Source organism: Marmota monax, unplaced genomic scaffold (genome assembly GCF_021218885.2).
Source record: "Marmota monax isolate L192 unplaced genomic scaffold, Marmota_monax_Labrador192_F-V1.1 WCK01_AAM20220418_F8-fsc00059, whole genome shotgun sequence".
NCBI classification, from domain to species: Eukaryota; Metazoa; Chordata; class Mammalia; order Rodentia; family Sciuridae; genus Marmota; species Marmota monax.
Window position 1 is genome coordinate 7,280,485 of NW_026693595.1, and position 24,298 is coordinate 7,304,782.

At 40.2% G+C, this 24,298-nt stretch overlaps 1 protein-coding gene across 4 annotated transcripts in view; it reads left to right on the forward strand.

Moving 5' to 3' along the window:
- Positions 1-24,298, forward strand: part of Apba1 (amyloid beta precursor protein binding family A member 1) — a 204,279-nt gene that overhangs the window by 100,759 nt on the left and 79,222 nt on the right. The window lies entirely within an intron of this gene.

Sequence of the window (24,298 nt, forward strand, 5' to 3'; positions counted from 1 at the left end):
TGCCATCTTCAGAGTCTTCAAGGTCAAGCCCTCCTCATGCTTCAGATATCACCTTTTTCTTTGGTCTCACCACTTTGACACAGCCAAAGAAGATTCTGCACTTTTAAGGACTCATGATTAGGTTGGGCCCAACCAGATAATCCAGGATAATCCCCTCATCTCAAGATCCATCCCCTTAATCACTGCCACAAAATCCCTTCATGATGTAAGGTAACATCTGCACATGCCTGGGGATTAGGGGATGGACATCTCTGGGGGCCGTTATTCTGCTGAGCACAGTGGTGAACCCAGCTCTTTAGCAGGAATTCCACATGGTGGTTATATCTGAAACCAGACATGGGATGGTCCACTAAGTAAAGCACTTGATGGTTCAGGGAAATCTTGGATCTCATTCCAGCCCTGTGACCATGAACCTAGCCAAGGCTGCACAGAACTTGCTTTTCTCATTTTTTAAAGGGTATTGCCAGTATATTCAGCTTTAAAGTATCTTAGAGATTGAAAATTAATAAAATTGATTAACATCCTAGTAGTCAGTATTTTCAACTACTGATATGAGAGAGATCTACTCAATATCCATTCTTCCTGTTTCAATTACTGAGAGAAACTAGATTTTATTTGGGATGTCTAGTCAAAACACAACAGTTAAAACTCTGATTCTAAGTTTTCCTTATAGGTGGTCATTGTGACATGTTTCTGGTTGAGGAGATAAAAATGTAAAATGCTAGATGGGGATTCTAGGAAAACTCTCTAAACAGAGCTGGCTCAGCTGTTACACACCATTTCTTACCTATTCCTTGCGCATTGCCTGCCTGTAATGCAGACATGCAGCCGGCACCCAGGCTGCTATCTTCAAAATTTGAGAATAAACTTGAAGAATGGAAGACTGGGAGTATGGGAAGAGCTGATTTCTCAACCATATTGCAAAAACCCCCTGCAAGCCTTGGACTGCCCCCCTCTGGACTTTTACATATGAAAAAAAATGTGCATGCAAGTACAAGTGGGGGAGTCTACTTTGTTCCTAAGAAACTGAAATTAATTCCTCACTGGTCTCTGTGCTCTGACAATTGATTTTCACTCTAAAGACATTATTATAAGATTCAGAAGTGTCTTCTGGAAATAGGAAATAGGCTGTGAAAAATAGCCCTTTCTTTAATAATAAATTTAACTCTAGCAAATTATTTCAAGACATCAGTAGTTATAAATGTAAATCTAACACTTTTAAATCACTGTCACTTTTTCATATGCATTATATGTCATTTTACCATCAGAATAACTAAGAAGCAGGTGAATCGGACATTGGCATTGCCTTCATCGACAGTTCAGGAAACTGAGGTAGAATGAGCTTTGGCTGACTTCCTAAAGACCCCAGGTCCTGTCTTTTGACTCTAAGCCATTTGCTGTCTCAGAATCCTCTCTTTAAGGTTTACTCCTGAATGTTAAGTTTTAAAAGATTTTGTGGTTTACAATGTAAACAAAACATAAACTTTCTTTTCTTTTGTCCATCATATTTAACATAGAAAGACTGAAAGTTGACTTTTCTCAAGAGTTACCTCTCCCAGCTCTGATGAAGGAGGAGGTAGTCATACCCAAAGGAAGACCTCCCAGAAATGAGGATGGTCAGACCCTGGGAATGGAGCTGTGACCCTGCTGGCCAAGAGGCAGCAGCACCACCTCCAACTCTCTTAGTGAAACCAGGACAGCCTAGGCAGAATCCCTAGGAAGAGCAATTCCTAGAGATATAGAATTGTAGAAAGGAAAGGAAACCTTCAACATGAGTGTGGCAGTGATTCAGAGCACTGAAGTAGACAGACTTCTGAATGAGAAAATTTTCTCTTCAGCTGGTGGTGCTCACCTATAATCCCAGCTAATAGGGAGGCTGAGGTTAGAATGGCAACTTCAAAGCCGGCCTGAGCAATTTAGTGAAACGCTGTCCCAAAATAAAAAAGAAAAAAAAGAAAAAAAAAGAAAAGAACTTTCTCTATTGCTATTGTGCATGATGTGGTCTGAAAGATTTCAGGCTTTCTAAGTCTCAAGGATTTACTTGAAAGGCAAAATGCTGATTTTTATGATGATTATTTTAGTCAGTTGTTTTGCTGCTGGGACTAAAAGATCTGACCAGAACAAGTATAGGGGAGGAAAAATTTATTTGAGGGCTCCTGAAACCAGGAGTCAAAATAAACTTTCTTTTCCCTAAAGTTGTTCTTGTCATGTATTTTGGTCATGGCACAGAAAATCTAATACATGTACATTATAAAAGTTACCCTAGGGATTCAAATTATAACAGACTTGTACTCTGACATCAATGTATTTAGAATTGAAAGGGAGAGACAGACTAAACATGTGATAAATAATAAGAACAAAAAGATGCAATGCCTTATCACTACTTGCAAGCATCTTCTGTGAGTTAGCAGATGTCTCCCTGCCCAACAAATTGCCACATTCTTGGTTTTCTATGGATTAGAATTATATTGCAAGTAATAGAAACCAGTTCAAGATAGCTTAAGGAGGGAAGAAGGTTAGGAGAAGTTGTATGTAAAGAATATGTAAGTATCTTATAGGTCTCAAGGGCCAATGGTGCAGCCTGGCTACAGGACAGACAGGAAAGCTACCAAGAACTCACGTTTTATGTTAGGGTTTTGGATTTTTCTGCCCCTGTCTCTTTAATGTGCTCTCTATTTCAATTTTTTATGCCAGTTACCACATCCACCAAGCTGCCAGGACAAAATTGTAGCTCCTGGTGCTTCTATTCCTCTGTTCCTGAAACTAGCCCAAATGAGAATTGAAATCTCTTAGTCCCACTTCTAAATTTCTACAGAGAGAACTACCACTTCTCATGAATCAGGTACCCTCATTGTTCAGTTGGCTAAGGCCAGGTGGAATAAACAAGGCTAACAAAGGTCAAAGTGGAAAGCAATTCTAGAGAAGTTAGAATTGTGATAAGCTGCACAGAGACCCGGACAAGGTCTTCTGATCTGCCTGAACACCATCCATTCATCTCTAGCCTCTGGGTGGAGAATGGCAAGTGGGAAAATGGAGACCTGTTTTTTTGTTTGTTTGTTTGCTTGTTTGTTTGTTTGTTTTAAGGAGGTCCTTCTTTGAAAGTATCTACACAGATTTTTTTTTTTAATTCTCTATCAATTGAATAAATAGTATCTTCTGAGCAGGAATGTGCACATGTTCTCCAGATAGGTGTAGATGCTTTTGAAATTTATGCAATTTAAATTTCTTTCAGTGTGTTACTAAGTTACATATTTAGTCATTATGTATCTTTTTCACTCACTGGGCACTGATGGTAGAGCTATTCCTATCTGGGAGTTCCTGTTGTGCAAAATAACCAATACCCCTGTGTATAATGTGAGGCATGGACTGAAACTGAGGAGCTATGGCTGTTGGATGTCAGGTGTTCATCACCAAGGTCTGCACATAAATTTTGTTTATCAGTCTTCTTGTGTTATCATGAATTCATCTAAAGACACCTTACTACACGGAAGTATGTTATATGCATATATATAATAAATTGGTGGAATGCCTACCTTGAATGATAGAGAATGTTTAACTGTCTTTATATTACTTTCAGTCACATTCAGTAACAGGAACCCAGCCAACCGAAGGTTGATAAGCAAAGGTCCTTTGCAACATGCCATAAGGAATATTTAAGCATGACTTGTAATTTTCATGGTGATTTTTGAAATGTGAGCAAATGCTTTCCAAGTGTTTTAAAAATAGCCCTTAAAGTTACCTTAAATACTAAAAGTACTGTTCACACTCTTTTATGGATTCTTTTTATAGATATTACAAAAGGAAAGTTCCATTCCAGCCTTAAAATAAGAATGACAACAATGTGAATGCAGTAGAAGCTAGTTTTGCTAGGAAGTTTCTTGATATAAAGAGTTGGCACTTTATAAATATCTTTTATTTTATTTTATTATTATTATTTTTTTTTGCCACTAACATGGATACTGTATGTGTATGCCCATTTTTATCCAGCAGGAAATCAAGTTTGAGAGGCCTGCAATTTATGTCAAATTGTTTGGATCCAAATTAATATGTATTATGGTTTAGATATGAGGTATCCCCCAAAAGCTCATATGTGAGACAATGCAAGAAAGTTCAGATGTGAAATGATTGGACTATGAGAGTTTGAACCTAATCAGTGCATTAATTCCCGGATAGGGATTAACTGGGTGGCAACTGTAGATAGGGTGTGGCAGGGGGAGTGAGTCCCTGGGGTTGTGTGTGTGCCTTTGGGGCTTATATTTTGTCCTTGTGTGAAGCAGTCTCTCTCTGCTCCCTGGTGCCATATCCTGAGCCACTTTCCCCCACCACACTTCCTACCATGATGTCCTGCCTGTCCTGGGGCCCAAAGTAATGGAGTCAGCCATCTATGGACTGAGACCTTGAAACTGTGAGCCTAAAATAAACTTTTCCTCCTTTTATTGTTCTCATCCAGTATTTGGTCCCAGAGCAAAAAATGTGCTTTTTACTATTCCCTTGAATGGAAGCAATGATGGCAGAGAGATTCAATTTGCCCATTAGGTTAACCAGTGAAGAGTCGGACATTGTGGTCACAATGGAAAGACACAGCTTCATTATTAAAACCAGATTCTGAAACAAACCAAAAGATAAAAGTTCTAATCCCGTCCCCACCTATTAGCTTTGTGACCCTGGGAAAGTTACCCAACCCATCTATTCCTTGATTTCTACCAAACAGTTGAAGATGGACAAGCACTACTTCAGAGAGTTGTTTTAAGGATTAAATAATATTAAGTGCACAGCATAGTCCTTAGAACATAGGAAATTACCTTCCCAACCTGGAGCCCATGCACTTCGTGTTTAGCACAACTGAGGGGCTGCTGAAGTACAGTGGGCCCCATCAGTGGTCCAGTTTGGAAAGGTAGAGGGCAAAAAAAAAAAATCCAGTCTTACTCCACCTTGTAATTCTCCATATTCTAATGGTTTCCAGACTTCTTTGTTTGGTCCATGAAAGGGAACCATCAGAGCAATCAGAGTGGAGATGCACACTGTGGAGAACATAGGCAGAGACTGGGGGAATTCACAGCACAGCAGTGGTGGAAGAAGAGGGAAGTCAACAGCCTGCAGCCCCCAATCCTGGCTCAGGCAATCATCAAGGGCTTCTTCCAATTAGCGGCCACCACCCCTCCCAGGACTGCCATGATACATACACTTTAAATCCATCCAATGCTGTTCTTAGAAGCTAAGGAACTCTAACTAATTGGACAATAAAAAAAGATTTGGGTCTTGAGAGGGTGGTACACTCAGAGTTCACAGTGATTTTGATTGCACTCTGCTTTGCAGCTGGCTGGCTGAGGCCTGCAGAAGCCTCTTAACCTTGTTGTGCTGATTTCTCCTGCAAGGAAAATGAGAACTGGTTCATTTGCCCTCTCTGGCCTCCCCAGTAGTCCTCAGAAGATTAATTGCTATTTGCGATTCATTTTGATTTGGTTCAAAGAAATACAACTACAGACTATAGAAATACTAAGGCAAAATACTTAATTCCTATAAATCAAGTGAAATTATGTGTCTTAGATACAGTGACCATTTAATTTATCACCCAAATTTGGGCAATTTTGAGAATAAAAGGAAGCAGTAAACATAATTAAAATTTCGTGATTTTTCTTGAAACATGGTTTGGCACTTTCTTAATGGAGCTAAAAATACTCTTACCATCATATGATCCAGCACTCAGTCTCCTTGGTATTTACCCAAATGACTTTAAAACTGGTGTCCATACAAAACTGGCACATGAATGTTTATCACAGCTTTATTCATAATTGCCAAAACTCGGAAGCAACCAAGAGAGGTGAGTGGATTAAAAAAACGGTGGTGAAGCCATACAATGAAATATTATTCAGCACTCAAAAGAATCTGAAATAGTCAAACTTATGGAAGTAAAGAGTAGGTGCCAGGGGCATGGGGAAGGGAACAGGAAGTTGCTGTTCAACAGATAGGAAGTTTCAGTTGTGTATGGGTAATTTCAAGAGATTTGCTCTACAACATTTTACCTATAGTTGACAATACTGTATTATATATTGTTTAATTTTTTGTTAAGAGGTTATATCTCATGTCAAGCATTCTTATTACAATAAAAAATTATTGAGCACTTGTTCAATATCACACACTGTTCCAGATACTGGGGACACAGCTGAGAAGGAGGAATGAGGTAAAGAATCAACAAGTATGTATTTCTTCATGTGAAATGTGCTTTGAAGAAAAAATAAAGTAGCTGATAGTGATGGAGATGGCTATCTTAGATAGGTTGTCAGAGTTTCCTCATAAGGTGACATCTGAGCAGAAACATGGCAGAAATAAGCCATGTGGGACAAGATCTGTCTAGGCAGGGGGAATAGAGAGTGAAAAGAAGGTGCTGGCATTTCATGGAATTGCAAGAAGGGCCATGTGTGAGCAGATGAGGGCTAGGGAAGAGCAGAAGTTGAGGTCTGAGGGCTGAGGGAGAATGAGATGAGCAATCATCAGAGGAGGCACATAGTCCAATTCACTATGGCAGGATCATGAAAGCCTGGAGGCCAATTAAGAAGCTGTGGATATGGTCCAGGGAAGAGATGGGTGGTTGAGTCTTGACTCAATTTTGAAGGTAGAAATAAAAGCAGTTGCTGGAAGATTTAATATAGGGTATAAGAGAGTGGGCTTAAGGTTGATGCCAAGGTTTTCTGGGAGCAACTGAAAGAAGAGTGATGAGTAAGATGGTTAGAAGGAGCAGGTTTAGAAGGAGGAAGCTGAAGTCTGCTCTTCTTACATGTGATAATTTGAGGCACCTGCCAAATGCCCATACTGAGCTGTTAGGAAGGCAGAGTGTATCTAAAGAAGTTCAGGGAAATGGTCTGAGCTGACAGTGGTAACCTGAGAACTGTCATCCTATAGATGGCCTAAGAGCCAGGAACCTGCGTGAGCTCACCTGGGGGAGTAGATGGGGAAAAGAAAGGTTCAAGGTCCGAAACTGGAAGAGAGGTCTGGCAGAGAAAATGGAAATAGCCTACGAGATAGGGAAGGAGCAGCTAGGGAAGAGAACCAGAAGAAAGTGATATGGAAACAAGGAGAGAAGTGTACTTGGAGACAGGGAACATGGCTGTATCCAATGCTGGAATTTGCAATATGGTGACCTGAACAGAAGCTGATTGGGTTGGAGTGGTAGGGATGAAAGCCCATATGGAGGGTGCTTAAGACAGAGAAGGGAAAGGGGAAGCAAGAGATTCCAGAAAGGTTAATGCTGTGTCATGAAACCCACCTTGTAAGTGGGCAGAGGTAGGATTCTAATGCAAACATTCTTACTCCAAAGTGAGGCAGTTTAGAGTCCTGGATCAGAGGTCAAGGCAGCTTTGACACCTATAGGTTGTATGACCTTGAGTAACTCACATTCAACAACATCTTTGAGGTCCTTGTATGTGCCAGCCATAGATAAATAACAAACACCTTCTGCTCAGAGTAGGGAGCTGGGAGGCAAGGTAGGGATGGCTCCTAGGAGAGGTGGGGCAGCTTTGGTAGTTCTCATTTTCCTTGCCGCTTGACAATTGGGAAGTTCATACCAGGAAAGCTCCAAAAGCCCTTATCCTTAAGCTCCATGGACTTGGGAAATAAGTCCTACAGATGAAGGAGGAAGAATCAGCCCAGACTCCCCCACCCTCCAAGGTGTATCATCAGGGTGTTTTAAAGATGTCAACACTTAATTAGAATTTTTAATTGGGAGAAATGTGTGCAGGCACTTTAGGTGCAATTAGTGCAGTAGATTAAAATCATTGTGAAGTGACCTCATTCACTTCCCAAACTATTTAAATTGATTTTATAATTTTCTGCCCATGTAAGTAGCCAGATGACATATAGATAACTAGAGAACTACTAGTAGATTTTAATGAGGTTATTGTTGCCAACAAAGGGGGAAAGGTCAAAACTATTCTAGCATGTCTTTTTTTACTGCATTAATTGAAAAAAAAAAAAGAAAAAGAAAAGCTTCGGCCTTTTTCAATGAGTATTCACAATATCTTCAACAACCTGAGGTACCCAAGAATCTGATGTGTTCCATCTCAACCAAGCAGTCCTCATCTTTGCTGGTTAGTATTACTAAATCAAACTCTGCTCTCTGGAAAGAGAGACTATAAAGCCAGCCTAAGACAAAAGATATATTGGGAAAAAATATTTGCAATAGTGTGACAGATAAAAATTATTTAATATCCCTAATATTAAAAAGCCTCCTACAAGGAAAGTAAAGCTCAATAGAAAATCAGGTAGTTCACAGAAAAGGAAATTCAGTGGCCAATAAGCCTATGAAAAGAGGCCACCTTATTAGTTGTCAGGGAAACTCAAGTTAAAAATCCCCTACCAGACTGGCCAAAATTAAATCTGCTGATAACATCTGTTGAGGGAACTCCATTTCCCTGCATCATGATTCATTGTGAAATAGCATTCCTGGCATCTCTCCCTGCCCCTCATTCCCTTCTCTCCAGAAGATGATTGTTGGTGAATTTGGAGAATGAAGCTGAGTGTTGGGTTGGTGCCATCTGGGTCCTCTTTTCCATCAAGGATGCAGCCAGGATGTGTCTGAATGCCAATAACCCTACAGGAGACTTTCCCATGCAGGCCCTGCGCCTGTGAAGGACACCTGTTGTTGACAGATGTCCCAGTGATCACCTATCTAATGCAGAGGTGAAGTATCACTAAAACAATCTGAGTGCAAATCTAAAGACACACATCAATCCAACTTTTCAGATGATACTTACAGTACCCATTTGTGTAACTCCGGCATTTTTCTTTGTTGGTTCAAAAGTTGGAAAAGGAAGAACAGAGGGTTTATCATAAATTGCCCTCTCCCCCCGCCTAGGGGAAAAAAAAGAAAAGAAAAATATATCCATGGCTACATTCTGGGAACTCACTTTTCAAACGTGGTCCTAAGGTCAATAGGAAGATCATCTGGGGACTTACAAGAGATAGAGAACTGCAGGCCTCAAATTAAGTCAATAAATTCCAATATATTGTGCAGAGTTATGGAGGAAACTACGCCCTAGAAGAGCCCCTGCCAGAAAAACAGTGGGAAAAAAAGTATATTTTACTCCCAGCATTCGTGTTTCTTTTTTAAAGCTGAAAGTTAATGATTTGTTTCCAGGCCCCACTGAAATATACCTATGCATTGATTTATTAGGTTAACATAAACTTCGAATTTTTTATTGGTGCAACCCATTATAAGCTAATTCCTAACAGTGGCAGGTCATTTCTAGTTAGTAGACAGTTTTTCTCCACATGGTTGATTTGGGGACCCAGCTCACTTCCTCCTATGATTCTAGTATTCTCAGGCTTCTGAATCTTCTGCATTTAACTAGAGGATAAGGAAAGAGACTATAGAAAAGGCAATCTCACTGCTTACATGATCTGACCCAGAAATGCCATCCTCACTTCCACTTCCATTCCTTTGAGGAGAACTATTCATGGCCCTATCTAGAGACAAGGAGAGCTTGCAAATGTAGCTTTTGGTGACAGTTCCACATATGGAGTGTCTTAGTTGGTTTTCTGCTGCTATAACTGAATGCCTGAGACTGGGTAAGTTATAAAGAATGAGATTAATTTCTTATGGTTCTAGAGACTGGAAAATTCAAGAGCATGGTGCTGGCATGTTGTATTAGTCAGGTTCTCTAGAGGAACAGAATCAACAGGAAGTATAATTATAAAAAGGGGACTTATTAGGTTGGCTTACAAGACTACAAGCTGGATAGTCCACAATGGTTGTCTGCAGGCTAGATAGCTGGAAGAACCAGTAGATGCACAGTTCAAAAGTCTAGAGCCCCAGAAGAGGGATCAATGGTGCTACCCCAGTCTACCAAAGGCTCTGGGGAATCATTGGCAGAGTCCACTTTGCGAAAGTGAAGAAGCAAGAGTCCAATATCCTCAGAGGACTTAAGCAGCAATTAAGAACCCATTCAAAAAGAATGGAGCTTTTTCTTCCAACTTTTATTCCATCCAAGCCATCATCCTATTGGTCGGTGCTGCCACACTTAGGAAGTTCTCCATTTCAATTGGCTATCCTGCATGCCAATCACTCCTAGACACTCCTCGTTGGCACACCCATAATCCTCTTAATCCTCGGCATCTCTTAACCCAATCAAGTTGAAAATTCAAATTAACCATTACACATGTGGTGATGGTCATTCTGCTGACTCATAACATGGCAGAGGACATCACCAAGGGAGGACATGTAATGCAAGACAGTGAGAAAGATGAGGTCAAACTCATCCTTTCATCCGGGTCCCAGGCTCACAATAACTAACCTATTCCTACAATAGCAGCCTTATCCATTTGCATGGGCTGTGCCCTCATGACCTTATCCCCTCTTAAGGTTTCACCTCTTAATGCTGTTACAGTAGCAGTGACATTCAACATGAGTTTTGGAGGGGACATTTAACCATAGCATGGAGGGTGAGCCCAAATCTTGGTAGATAACAAACCATTACTGTCACACTGTTTCCAAATAAGTATGTATACATGACACGTATCCCCTGGACTCTTCCCACAGAGAACATGTGTGTACAGATATAGGGAAGTCAAATGTTCTCTAGCAGGGAGGATGACAAGTCAATCAGTTGAGCTGTTTGCATATTTCAAATTCCTTTTCTTTGATATCATTTAACCAAACATCTTTTTGTAATTGCTTTCTTTCATTTAGTAGATTTGTTTCCACAATTGGATCTTGTACTCTTTGTAATGAACACAAAGGCCTTGTGCTGGAAGAATGGAAGGAGGTGTGGAAAGAGTCTGGCAACAGGCTCTCTAGTGCTAGCTTCATTAATACAGGAGTGAGTATGCACAAGCTACGTAACCTCTCCACTGCCTGGTTTCCTTATCTATAAAATGGGGACTTGTTGGGCTTTCCCAACCTTTTCAGTTCTAAATTTCTATTACTTAAATCCATCAGTGAACTGATAAATCTGAGTTTCTAGAGAGTAAACTTGAATGTTCACAATCTGGATTAGACTTTCCCACAAAAGGACTGCAATTCTCAAAGTCCTTACCACTCCCACCCCTGCAGCCTGTCTACAGAGACATCACCCTTGAACAGTGAGGATTAAACAGATACAGAGGGTAAGGACCAGCATGGCCGCAAGAAACCTGACACATGATGAGAATTTCCATCAGCTACACAACAGAGCTTTGACAGGGATTCTGCTCATCAGCCCTGCCACACAGACCTTCCTCCACAGGACAGCAGGACACATTTTCCCAATCACTCTGCAGTTTGTAAAGTAATCACCAACATTGTAAAATAGGCAGTATTTTCATTACATGTTTAGTTTTTTTTAATGGGTTCATGGTTTTAACATTAAAAAGTATAAAAGACATATGGTGCAAAGCCTCCATCTCACCCCAGATCCCATCTCCCCATTTCTCATTCCTTCCCCTGCTTCCCACAAAAGAAGTGGTCACTGGTGTTAGTTCCTTACCTAGCCTCTCATAGATTTTTATACACATCTATTCTTTTCCTCTTGTACTGTATATTAAACAGCACAGCAATCCTCCCGATACAGGGTTTCACTTCCCGTTATCACACTAAGGCGACTGAGGTCTAAAAACATAGCACAGGACAAAGTATAGTACCATGAGATTTATGTGCTTGCATGCATATGTGCATGTGTAAGAGAAAGAGGCACCATATTCACATACTTTCATTACAATATATTATTACAGTTGTATTTTATTATTATTATTTATACTAACCTCATACTATGCCTAATTTATAAACTTTATAATAGTTATGTATATATAACAAGGAATATTATATACACGCTTCAGTACTATCCACAGTTTCAAGCATCCACTGGTGGTCTTGAAATCTATCCCCCAAAGATAAGGGGGACTACTGTATTCATTACACATGTCTGACCTTGCTTGGACATAATGGATCCAGAGAGTTCCTTCTGTCTCTGTTACAAAGAACACCCTCTTTGCGTTTTGCAGAATTCTATCCCATGGACACCCTATAGTATATTTTACCAATTTCCTAAGGGTGAACATTTTGTTTCCAGTCTTTTCACTTCACCTACTTGTGAGTGAGTATGTATGTAAATTCCTCTGAATGGTAATTTTCAATACGTTCAAATTACTACTCGTCACTGGCCATTTCATGGATGAGGAAAAGCTGTAGGAGTGCATGGTTGCAAATCAAGGGCTGGAAATGACTTGCCTGCCCAGAGGCATGGATTTCCTGAGTGGTCATGGACGAGCATGAGTACCAGAGGGCGGAAGAGGCTTGGGATGGAAGCTCAAACAGAGCATCTCAACCACTCACTGAGGTGCGAGTTGAAGTAATGAGGCTTGGTTGCAGCAGACTGGGAAGTCACAGTGGCAAATGTGAGCTGAGTGCTACCTCTGGGTGAGCAGGCACTTTGTGAGCCAGAGGCCGCAGTGCGGGGGCAGACTTGACAGGGGGCTCCAGAAAGAGCAGTCACACACAGTATCACCAGGCAGGCTTTGAGCCAGGCAGTGGGGAAGTGGCTCTCCATGCAGGTTGCTGCCACCCACATCTGCACCCATCAGGTTTTGGGCTTGGGACAGTGATATCACAGTGTTGGAGTTGTGACCAACTCTCATGGTGATTAAGCTTCCATGTGGGCAGCTTCATTTTTGTGTGTGTTCTGTAATTTTTTTTTAAGAGTAGTTTTTGGTTCACAGCAAACTGTAATGGACAGTACAGCAAGTTCCCACATTAACCCATCATACAATCTCCCCCACCATCATCATCCCGTACATGAGAGGTATAATTGCTACAATTGCTGAACATATTAAGACATTATCACCCAAAGTCCATAGTATATATTAGGGTCAGTCTTGGTGCTATATACCCTATGGGTTGCAAAGTATATTTTATTCCTATACTTAGTGCTACATTAACTCATTTAATTCTCATAATAACTCCACGAGGTAAGTTTTATTATTACTCCCATTTGAAGAAGAGGAAAGTGAAGGACAGACAGTAAGGTTAAATGACGGCCCATGGTCACATAGCTGGTGAGTGTTGGAACTGAGACTTGGTCTGGGCAGACTGACTCAGTGTGTGTGCCTAACCTCTCCACTATCCTGCTTCTGATTCTGTCCCCTAGTTCCTATGGTTCCTTTCCCCCTGCCCAGCTATCCTCCCAATAAGGCAAAAAAGTTCCCTCTGTTCTTACATCCCCTGGCTTCTCCTGATCCTTGTTGCCTGTTTGAAAACTTTGAACAACTTCAATTACTGTTTTCTGGAGTGAGGGCCTTGGTTGCTAACGGACAGGATCTATTGGTTAGCTATGGCCATGCCCCCAAGGATTATTGTGAGGGGCACAGAAAGGGAATGGGAGGGTGAGATTTGGGGTGACCAAAGGGGAAAAGGGAGCAGGGGCCGTGACTATAGATTCGCAACTCCAAAGGATATGAGAGCAGAAGACAGATTGAGGGAGGCAGGGATGTGGAGAGACTGACGGCCAGGGAGACCGAGGACCAGACAGCATAGGACCTGATCCTAGGTGACAGTGACCATAATCTCCCATTATTTAAGAAGCACAGTTCTTGCCATTGAAGGGCCTTTTGTTTGTTGAACAGAGTGATGGAAGTAGGTAACAATATATACTTTCAGAAGCACTTGAACACAGCTAAATTATTATGTAAAAGAAAAAATAGGGAGGAGCCCAGAAGGAAGATCTGGAACTGCACCATCCAACATGCGGCTATCAAACGCTTGAATGTGGCTCCTCCTAATTGTGATGTGCTGTAAGTGTAAGACACACATTAGATTTTGAATACTTGGCAGGGAAAAATACTATAGACCTTCGGGGTAGTAATTTTTTTATTAATCTTATGTTAAAATAATAATATTTTGGTAAGTTCCTTTAGAAACTCACATCTCCCCTTGACGTTCTAAGGCCATGGGTCTTAGAACACCACATTTGGATCTCATACATCTTCCCTTATTTGGACCCTAAATGAAATTAGTGACTAGAAGAAGAGGTTTTGCTGGAGACACACTGCTTCTTTACAGTCTAATCAACGTGGCCTGTGAACTATTATGGGTTTCTTGATTGTTCACAAATCATTTTGAAGGGGAAGTAATTTTTGCCTTTGCCCACATTGTTTCCTTCCCTGTTAACTTTTTGATAACATGATGAGCTGAAAGAAGTAATTCTCTTGGGAGGCTTTGAAGTCAGTACGGGATTTCTGGCTCATCAAATTCAAGCCCCCTCCATTGTTGCTACCTCGTAGTTGCTTAAAGGACTTTTTTCTCTGGGAGTTGTGAAGTTGGGCTGGCAGGGAGCAAACCTTCCTGGATATAGGTTTTTTAATCACTGAATGTAGCCTTGCATAAGCAGATTTGAGGCATAACTGAAAAAAGGTGTTTCAAGATAATGGTCAGCATGCTCTATGCTGCTTTTCTGACCTATGAATAGAAAGAAGCTCCAAAACAAAAATTTAATTTGAAGCTTTGTAACGAGTAACATGGCTGACATTCTGGTGTACACCTGGGGAAAGAAATGCACAGGAAACTTGAGGGAATAGAGATGAGCAAGTTAACTGACTTTCTAATGAGCCAAATAATTTGTAAAAGTAACAATAGTAGTAAATTTGAGATGATGTGGTCTCAAAGGAAAGACTGTATTTTAATGAATTACTGTTCAATTCGTCCTTAGCCTGAGATTCCCCTGTCTTCTCCTTTTGCAGAATGAATTAATGAGCCTCTGAAAACTAACATAGCTGAACTGATTTTAGAAACTTAACTATCCTTAAACCTATGGTGCTGTGTGTATGGCTGTGTGGTAGAAATATCAGAAAAATGGTCCAGATTGATTGTAAATGGTGATGTGATACCTCCCTGATCTGAGTGTGATGCAGCAACAGAGATAATAAAGCCATGGGGATGGAAAGAAAGGCATAAAAAAGCAATTGTAACAGGAAAAAAATATCAAGTTTCTGTAACCTTCAGTAAATTATGGATTGTGTGTATATATTTGATTTTATACCAGGGGCATTCCACAAAAATTCAGATAGACTTTTAATTGGCTTTGATTTCCAGAGAACATCCCTTGAGTTTTCTGTAAAATTTGCAAGATTTCCCCTCTGACTTTCTGTGATTGCCTTGAGCTTATTTCATGTATCTTATTGGAATCAGGATGATAAATGAAGGATTTGATCTTTAAAGTGCTAAACAAAGAGCTAGACAATAAGGAAATCTACATAAATTTAGAAATTTCTCTTTAATCAAAGGTTGGATTATGATCAGAGCTTTGTGGTTGACACTGCTAAATTCATCTAAGTGGATGAATTAATTTTCCTGCCTGGTTAACATTGGCCACAGACTTCAAGGCAGGATGAAAGCAATGAACCTGATTTTGCGGTAATCACACGGGGTGCATTCATCCAATTGGCCTCTGTCCCACCATTTCCTCTGTGAGGAAAAAGGCTTGTGTTAAAGATGTGGCCGTTGACCAAAACAGCTTTTAAGCTCATCCTTTGGAATTAACTTCAGAGCTTGAACTAGAATCTTTAATAACCCTGGATGCTGCCCATCTTCATCCTTTAGGGACAGATTGGATGTTTGGAGGATATAAAAAATCATTCACAAAGATAAAAAATAAAAATGAGAAATAAGAAAAAGCATTCTTGGCCAAATCTTATAAGTAAGGTGGGTGATAAATCTGGATCATACCCTTTGAGGTTAAAAAGTCAGATATTACTAAATATGACTATGGAATTGAAAATGACTTGCTGGTAGCTTCAAAGCCCTTAAATTAACTTTGAAATCAATTCCAATATAGACATGCCCAAAGTGTTTTGAGTAAAGGCAGTGCCCTTGGAACATGTATGTCTAGAGTCTGCCAAGGTGACTATTCTAAAAGGGATTACACCAATTTAGATGTTTGTTTTAAAAAAAATCAATCACATCACTTTATGAGCTCAGTGTAGTGTAACAGGAAGAACATGAATGGTGAGAGCCAGAAGATCTATCTCCACCCCTTTCAGCTCTAAATGACCTTGGACAATTTATTTAAGCTGTCTGAGCTTCTGCTTCATAATCAGCAAATGGAGATAACAATTCCCACTGGGACTGTTGTGAGGGCTAGAAATACAGCACATAAAGCATGTATAGTATGCCTATATATAGTTCAGTGTTTGTGATTATTATTTGATGGAATTATTTACACTCAGTCTTATTTCAGAATGCTTGTTCTCCATTGCCTTACTTAGAAAATGGTAATATTAATAAATGAATTGTGTGCTCAGGCATTTATACTAACATTGTTTAATTTTTTAATGTGTTAATGATTTTGTGTTAATCTCTTAAATACTAATTATGGTGGGTGCAGAAAATGCACTAATAAATGTTAAATGATACTCCCACTGTGTCAGACCTTGGTCTTAAGTACCATATTAACTATATAAGCCTTACAATAACCGTTTGCTATAGGTACTGTTATTATCCTCATTTTAGAAACAATAAAATGGACACATTTGCTGCAAGTTGTCCAAAGTCAAAGAGCTAGTAAGTGATAAAAATCAAGATTCAGAATCACATTTTGTCTCCCAAGACCATCACTTTAACCTCTAATACCCTCTTACTTGGAGTGGATGGTGGGATAATCATTCACAGTCAACAATTGTAAATAAAGTGATGGTATATCCTTCAAGGTAAAAAAAAAATCAAATAGGACTAAATATTGCAATGGATATAGAAAAGGATTTGCTGGTAACTTCAAATGCTACAAATTAACTTAGAAATTTATTTCAAAAAAGGATCTTTGAGTGAGGCCAATGTCTTTGAACAAAGGCAATGCCCTTGAGTAAGTACAGCATCTACCACATTCTTGTTGAAAAGGACCAGGATCCTGCCCTGGCCACCCAGACAGGGCATTGATAAGCTTGATACCAAAGAATGAGGAATTGAAAGTAATGAGGAAGATTGGCCAGTCTGCCTATAGGACAAGTTGCCAAATCACTGGATATGATTAGGGGCCAGATCCCAACCCTAGAGTGAAGGATAGAAGGTAGGATTGCATGAAGCCTGGGAACAGGCTGCAGTAGATGGAATAGAGCAGTGAAAGAGGGTCAGATGGCCAGTGCTCTAGGGACAGGAGGGACAGAGAGGCTGAGGCCTAGGGAGGCACACTAATTATGCCCATTTGTCTTCCATTGGATGTCCTGTGTCAATACCTTGAATGACATATAGACTCTGGAGAAGTGGTGCTGTAGAGCTGGAAAGACATAGTAAATAGTAAAGCCTAATGCAGGATTTCTCCTGAGGGTGTCACCTTGGTTGATGCCATACTTACTCAAGAGCATTGCCTTTGCTCAAAAATCTTGGCCACTCCTTTTTTGAAATAGCTTTCAAAGTAAATTTATGACATTTGATGTTACCAGCAAATCCTTCTCAGTATTCTATTGCAATATTTTAACTCTAGCTGTACTAAGTAGTATTTTACATTTGTTTTAAAATGAACTAATTATTGTTTTATTTATTTATTATTCTCTACCAACATGAACATCATACCTTAGGTATCAGTTAGGTTCCAGTAAGAGGTAGATGGGGCACTCAAATTGGGTAATATGCAGAGAGGCAAAGAGTATAATAGGGGAACTATTTACGAAGGTCTGGTCTATGTGGGACTCTACCACCCCTGTGTCCTATAAGCCTGAATGGAAGGGGAAGGAGTCATCATGTTGAGGCTATGCCCTCCAGAGTAGAGATGTTACCCATCAGAGGTTACCCTATACAGAGAGAGAACTGGAAGGAAAAATACACCAACCCCAGGCTCCTCCCTCCAGCTGATATCTTGCTAGACGTCCCCATTGGCTGAACCGAAACCCTGAGGCCCAGATAGCTCTGATGCAGTCCAGACAGAGAGGCCAGCCCTGTAGGGCACAGAGCAGGCAGAGGGTACAGAGTGGCTCTGCAGATGTGCAGCCATATGTCTTCATCTAAGTTAGACAAGGTCAAGGACACAGAGACCCTACCTTACTTGACGTCTAGCCATTCAACAGCCCTCCTTGGTTTCAGGTATTCTCCTCACTCTGAAATCATTACCAACCCTATCCTCCGGGTCATGCTTCACAATTTAAGCCTCAAGGATATCAGGGGAAATAATTTTGTTTTTCTGCTGAGACAGATGTTTTGTTTCATCAGGGTTTTTCTGACCACATGAATCTATCTAAACTGGAAAACAAATTTAGGAAGAAGAAATGTGTTTTGTATCCATGTTTTGACTACCATTATCACTAAATTTAATTCCCAGATGAGTCAAAGGAAGTTAAGCTTTAATGAACTCTAGTCTTTTGTATTTCTGTATTTTATGTTACTCTTGCATATGGATGCATTATGTTTAAAAGAGCTGATGACTCAAGCAGGGTTCTTGATGTCCTTTGGATTCTCTAGTGGATATTTCACAACTGATCTAACTCATGAAAGGAAAACATTTTTATATGGTGGAGGAAATAGACAAAAATACATGGGTATTCTTAATAGTTTCATCCATTTTTTAAAAATAAGAACTATTAATTTCTCAACCTATTCAGAAGGCGTGTGTGTGTGTGTGTGTGTGTGTGTATTGCATTGAGGGCATAATCCTCTTTAGCAACCACAACTATTTGTTGCTATGGATATTAATATTAATAGTCTCAGGGTCAAATGCCACCTCCCCCCAAGGCTTGGTGGCAGACACTATGTTACTGAAATAGTCCATATACAGGTATATTAGGAAAGGCTGCAGGATCAGGAAATGGGACTTTATTTCCAACTGAAATGGAGAAAGACAAGCAAAAACACATTAAGTCCATAGATGTGACCATAAAACACAGAGTTTGCCAAGCCTTGGTCAGAAGGACAAACATCCACCCACCTGTGTTGAACAGGTTCTAGAAGGCAAGTCCAGCTACAGGTGTAGATGAAAGATGAGTCCAGCAGGCCATCTGCCATCTAGAGGATATGGTGCAAAGATAAATATGCACAAATATAAAAGCTTTTATATAAATAGAATCATTTATTCTATTTTTTTAGGGAAGAGGATAGCTAGTCCAGTCTTTTTTCTTCTTTTCCCTCTTCTCCTCCCTCCTCCACCCTCATGTGTTTTCTCTACACCTACATTACTAACACCAACCCCTGACCGTTTCTCCCCACGAACCCACAAACACACAAGTTCCCTCTGTATTAACAACTTGCTGCAATTCCTTTTTTTCCTATACTTCATTTGATTGTCAATCAGACCCTTCTTCTAAAACTACTTCTGAATGTGTTAAAAGGCCAGTTTGTTGGAAATTCTTACCAACAACTAAAGGAAAGATCAACGAAAGCAATTCACAGCTGCTCCTTCTATAGTCTCAAATCAACATGAGCCTCAGCTAACCTCATGAGATGTCAGGATTCTATTGCCGAATCCGGAGATAGTCTTTCAATTCTAAATGGTGCACTGCAGTGAATTTCTCTTCCTTTGTTCTCCTTTCCCAGCCAGGCTATGGAACATTCCAGAATTAGGAGCCCCCAAACCACCTGTGCTTTCCTACTGGTAGTCTGGAGGTCCTGCCTTTTGTAGCCCCCCTCTTCATATCCTGTAGATTCCCTTGAGGAGGGGTGCTCTCTCCTGTGTCTTCCAGGTCATGAGCCTTTTTGTAGATAAGGAGAAATTTTCTTTAGGCAGCTGCCTGTTCCTCCTCCCTTTGCTTCATCTTCCAGATTATCAAGAACAAGATTGAAATGGATTCCATACTCCTGTGTAACTAAAAAGAAGGAAGGAACGAAGGAGAGAAAAGGAAAGAAAGAAGGAGAGAGGGAGGGAAGGAGGGAGGGAGGGAGGAAGGAAGAAGGAAGGAAGGAAGGAGAGAGAGAAGAAGGGAGGAAGGGAAGGAGGGAGGGAGGGAGGAAGGAAGAAGGAAGGAAGGAAGGAAAGAGAAGGGAGGAAGGAAGGAAAGGAGGGAGGGAGGGAAGAGGGAAGGAAAGGAAATGACTGGACAATGGCATTTCTCCCCTAGGCTGCTAATGAGTTCATGGAATCCAGACCCTTGAGAATAGCACACTGAATTTCACTCACAAGGGGATGCAGTTGTCCTTGTTTTAACTCTAGGCTCCTTTTGTGTCTTGAACCTATTTTTATTTTGCACCATCACGAGGTATTATAATTATATAATAATTACACTATATAATTATATATTATATAGTTAATGTCTGGGACCATGGTTTAGGAACTTTTGTGTGTTCATCTGCAGTAACACAAGAAAACCTTCTGAATACCCTTTGCCCTGCACAGTGCCTGGTATATGTCCAATAAAGGCCAGTTGGATCTGCACACTCAAAAGTAGGAGAATGTTGAATCTCTAGCATTCTTTGGGTCCTTAAACATCAGAAGAAGGTTAAGGAGGGTTCATAGGTGGATGAGGGCAGCAAAGATTCAAGATGGAAAGAAGTAAGTTCTTCTCCAATGGCAGATCATTCCCTAGTTATTGATTGGGAGGGCAAGTGAATGAAGATTTTTTTTTTTTTTTTGCTTTTAAAGTAATAAAAATTCATTGAGCACCAGCTGTATATCCTCACATATCCTCCATGTTTGGCATTAGAGAATCAAAAATGCATGGCAAGACCTCTTTTCCCAAGGACTTCATCTTTATAAACAATTATTGCCCAGAATAGGGTAGGGAAAGGCAGAGGGGGAGACAGACGTACATAGAAAACAGACAGGTAGATTAGTGGGGACAGGCCTTATCTCCCCCTTGCTTAAAATCCCCAGTAGTATACACCTACCCTTGAGATAAAATCACACCCTGAACCATGATGTGCCAGATTCTGCCTGACTCAGCCCTTTCCCATCTCTCTATCTTCATCTCCTGCCACACTGTCCCTTACTCACTTCATTTCTACCCACAGATATCATTTTTTGTTCTTGAACACAGAAAGTCCTTTCTCACCTCAAAGCCTGTGCCCTCAGATCTTTTCAAGACACCCTCTTTCGTGATCATTCAGGCCTCAGCTAAGTATCACTTCTTCTGGCCCATTTCACCATATTACCCTCTCCTCAGTCACTTCCTATGACAATGTTGTATTTCCCTCATAAAATATTTCACTGGGAAATTATCTTGTTTACTTCTTCACACAATTAGTCTGTTACCCTTTCCTTTGCTTCCACCCTCTCCCATGCATGAGAAGGGGGCTTCCAGAGAGCAGGGGAGTCTCTCAAGGCTTGGCCACTGCTTTGCCCTAGTGCCCATGACATGGCCTGGAGATGGCACCTAACAGACACTCATCAAATACGCACTGTCTCCAGGAAGATAAGAAAGGTTCACTAAGAAGTGTAACAGATGGGAAATTTCCTAAGAATAGGCAAGGCTGTTAGTGCCAGCACTGGGACTTTGGGCTGTCGGACATAGTGCAGGGTGGACTGTGAAGATAAGGATGGAAGAGGGAAGCAGCCTGAGGTCTTGGTTTGCCAGGAGTAAGACTTAAGAACCTAGACCCCACAGTCAGAGAACAGGTCTCAAACACCAGTGCCATTCCTTGTCAGGTATGTGACCCAGGCAATAACTTAACTCCCTGTTCCTCTGCTTCATTATTTTCAAAAGAACCAAGATGACATCCTCTCTTAATCAGGTTAATGTGAGCAACGAATTGGTCAGTGGGAAATGCCTGGTACACAGTTAGTACCTGGTACACAGTTAGCTAAGTACTTGTACTGCGCACTGGAAGGGAATCACTGAAGGGTTTGCAGAGTATGGTTACGCATTCATATATTGTGTTCTAGAAAGATCATCAGGCTGGAGGGGGCTGAGAAATCAGTGACTAAAACACTGTGTAGACAAGACAGACCAAGGCAAGGGAGCAGCAATGAGGACAGACTTGAGAGTTACTAAGGCAGTGAAGTTACTAAGGCTTTCACCCATCAATTGAGTGAAAGCAAGGATCCCATGGGTGGCTGGTGGTGCCCTTGATTCATACAGGAACTACAGAATGGGGGGCCAGGTTTGGGAGATAGGTGTTCTTCATGATCAATGGATGATGCTCAAATGCTTAGCATCATACTTAAAAGTACTTAATAAATGTTAGTGCTTAATAGTTAGGTAATATAATTTTTGCTTCTTAAGTAAATACTAGGAGAAGCATCTGTCTTGGCATTTTCTTTTAAACTATAAATAGAATTACTGGGGCACAAGGTGTATTACTTTTGAAAGACTTTAATTCATTTTGACAAACTGTTTTTCAAAAATGTTGTACCAATATGCATTCCCACAATAACCTGGGATTCTTTAAGAAGTCTGGGTTTGGTTTTGTTTTTAACAAATACCACTTCCAAAGTTGCAACAGTACAGAGAAAAGCCCTCTCCTATGTTAGTAATGGAAGTAACCATGAATTCCAGCTCCTTCCCTAGACATTGCCAGGTGCTTTGTTGTAGGGAAATCCCTCAATCCAAGTGTCTGATACTCATTAATATATTGTAATGAATATGCACACTGTACTCTTGAAATCATGATGGCGAATGAAATACAGACATTATATGCACAAATATTCCTTTGAGGTTTGGAGATAGAGAAATGAAGAGAATATTCTTAGCGAACAAAGAGTTCCATTGTACCAAAGCTGCATTATTCTAACAATATTTTCCCTCCAAAGGCTTTCTTTATCATGATCTATTGTTGCACCTGCATGGAAATTCCATTTCCTTTGAATCGATGTGTGATTTATGAGAAGGCACCGATTGCTGATCATATATGATTTTAACCCAGAATATACTAAAATTTCTTTTTAAAACATACATCAATAGAAGAAAAAGCCATTTTCACTGAAGAATGTGGTTTGGTCACTTCTGCATGTGCTCATGAACTCTTAGCCATTCACCTGCTTCGAATGCTTGTAACTGTATTTCTATTATTGACCATGCACAGTTGAGAAGCCTCGGGGTAATAGGACCCAGAGAAGCTGGTAGTATGTTCATTATCCTTCTCTGTGAACACTTGCCATGTGTTCATTAAACTCAGATTTGTATACTAAGGTGTAAGTGTACTTTTAAAGTAGTTTGTATCCGCTGTCTTTTCTAGAATCTTTATAAAGGAAACTGAGTTAACACTGTTCTTATCTGTGTGTTGCATTGAATCCAGTGTTTTGCATTCTCCAGAATCGTGTAGAGACCATTTAAGCAGGTGTCTTTCAGTACCAGCTCTTGACTTTTGTTCAGGGAATTATCTATCAAGGTTTGAATGATAATGCATAGCTTCTTTGGGGAAACTTCTTATACTTAAGGTACAGTCACTGTTCTCAGGGATTAATGAGAGGAAGCCACAATTTTTCAAAACAGGTTGGGAGTAACTTGAAGTGGAATTCTTTTTTGAGTAGAGAAGCAATAAGGATTGTTCATCTTTGGTAAACCATGATTGTTTTCTTCTAAAGAGCATCAGTTAGAGATGGCTCCATCAAAGAATGGATGGAGGGATATATTTCTGCTTCAAGGTGGACTTGGTAGTTTCAAAATGGTCTGCTTTTCTACTTGGCTTGTCATGAATGTCTAAAGGGAAACTGTTATGGTTATGGTGGGGAATTGGGTGGAGTATAATTCATGTCAATATATCTATTAGCTGTACCTTGTCGGCCATGTTAGCATACGATCAGTCCCTTTTCTAACTCCACATCCTCCAGTTTTTGTCTATAGCTATATTGACATGATTAGGTTCTTCCATTCATATCCATTCTTCTTTTACATACATTTATAGAATGTATGAAAATGTACTTCCCATTTGCATCTAATACCATCCTCCACCCCCCTTCTGAATCAGAGTATTATGTTTCTCCGAAGCTTTCCCTGACTTCCTCTCCTCCAGGACTTAGTTTTCTCTCCATTAATTGGTCACTCTTATTAATACAGAACTCAACACTGCACTGTACTACCTATATAGAATGTGAGTCAATCAGATCTCTAGTCTTCCTGGAGCTGTCAGTTATTACACTTAGGAGTTTACTTCCTGTCCATGAGCAATGTATAAGATGGACTCTCCAAAAGAAGATGAGAAAAAATCACATATATTATTCAACCATTTATCCCAAATGTCTTAAAATCCCAAGGATCCTGAGGTTTTTCGTCGGTTGGTTCCCTGGTTGGTTGGTTAGTTTTGTTTTTGCTTTTTGTTTCTGTTTTTATTCTTTATATTCCTGTGTCTGTTTCCATTGCACAAATTATGCTGTTAAACTATTTTTTGATTAAAAATAATAGAGGTTGGACCCAAATCTGTCTATAGTTTCAAGTTTCTCTAGAACTAAAAAAGAAAATGTCCCATACTTTCTAAAAATCAGCC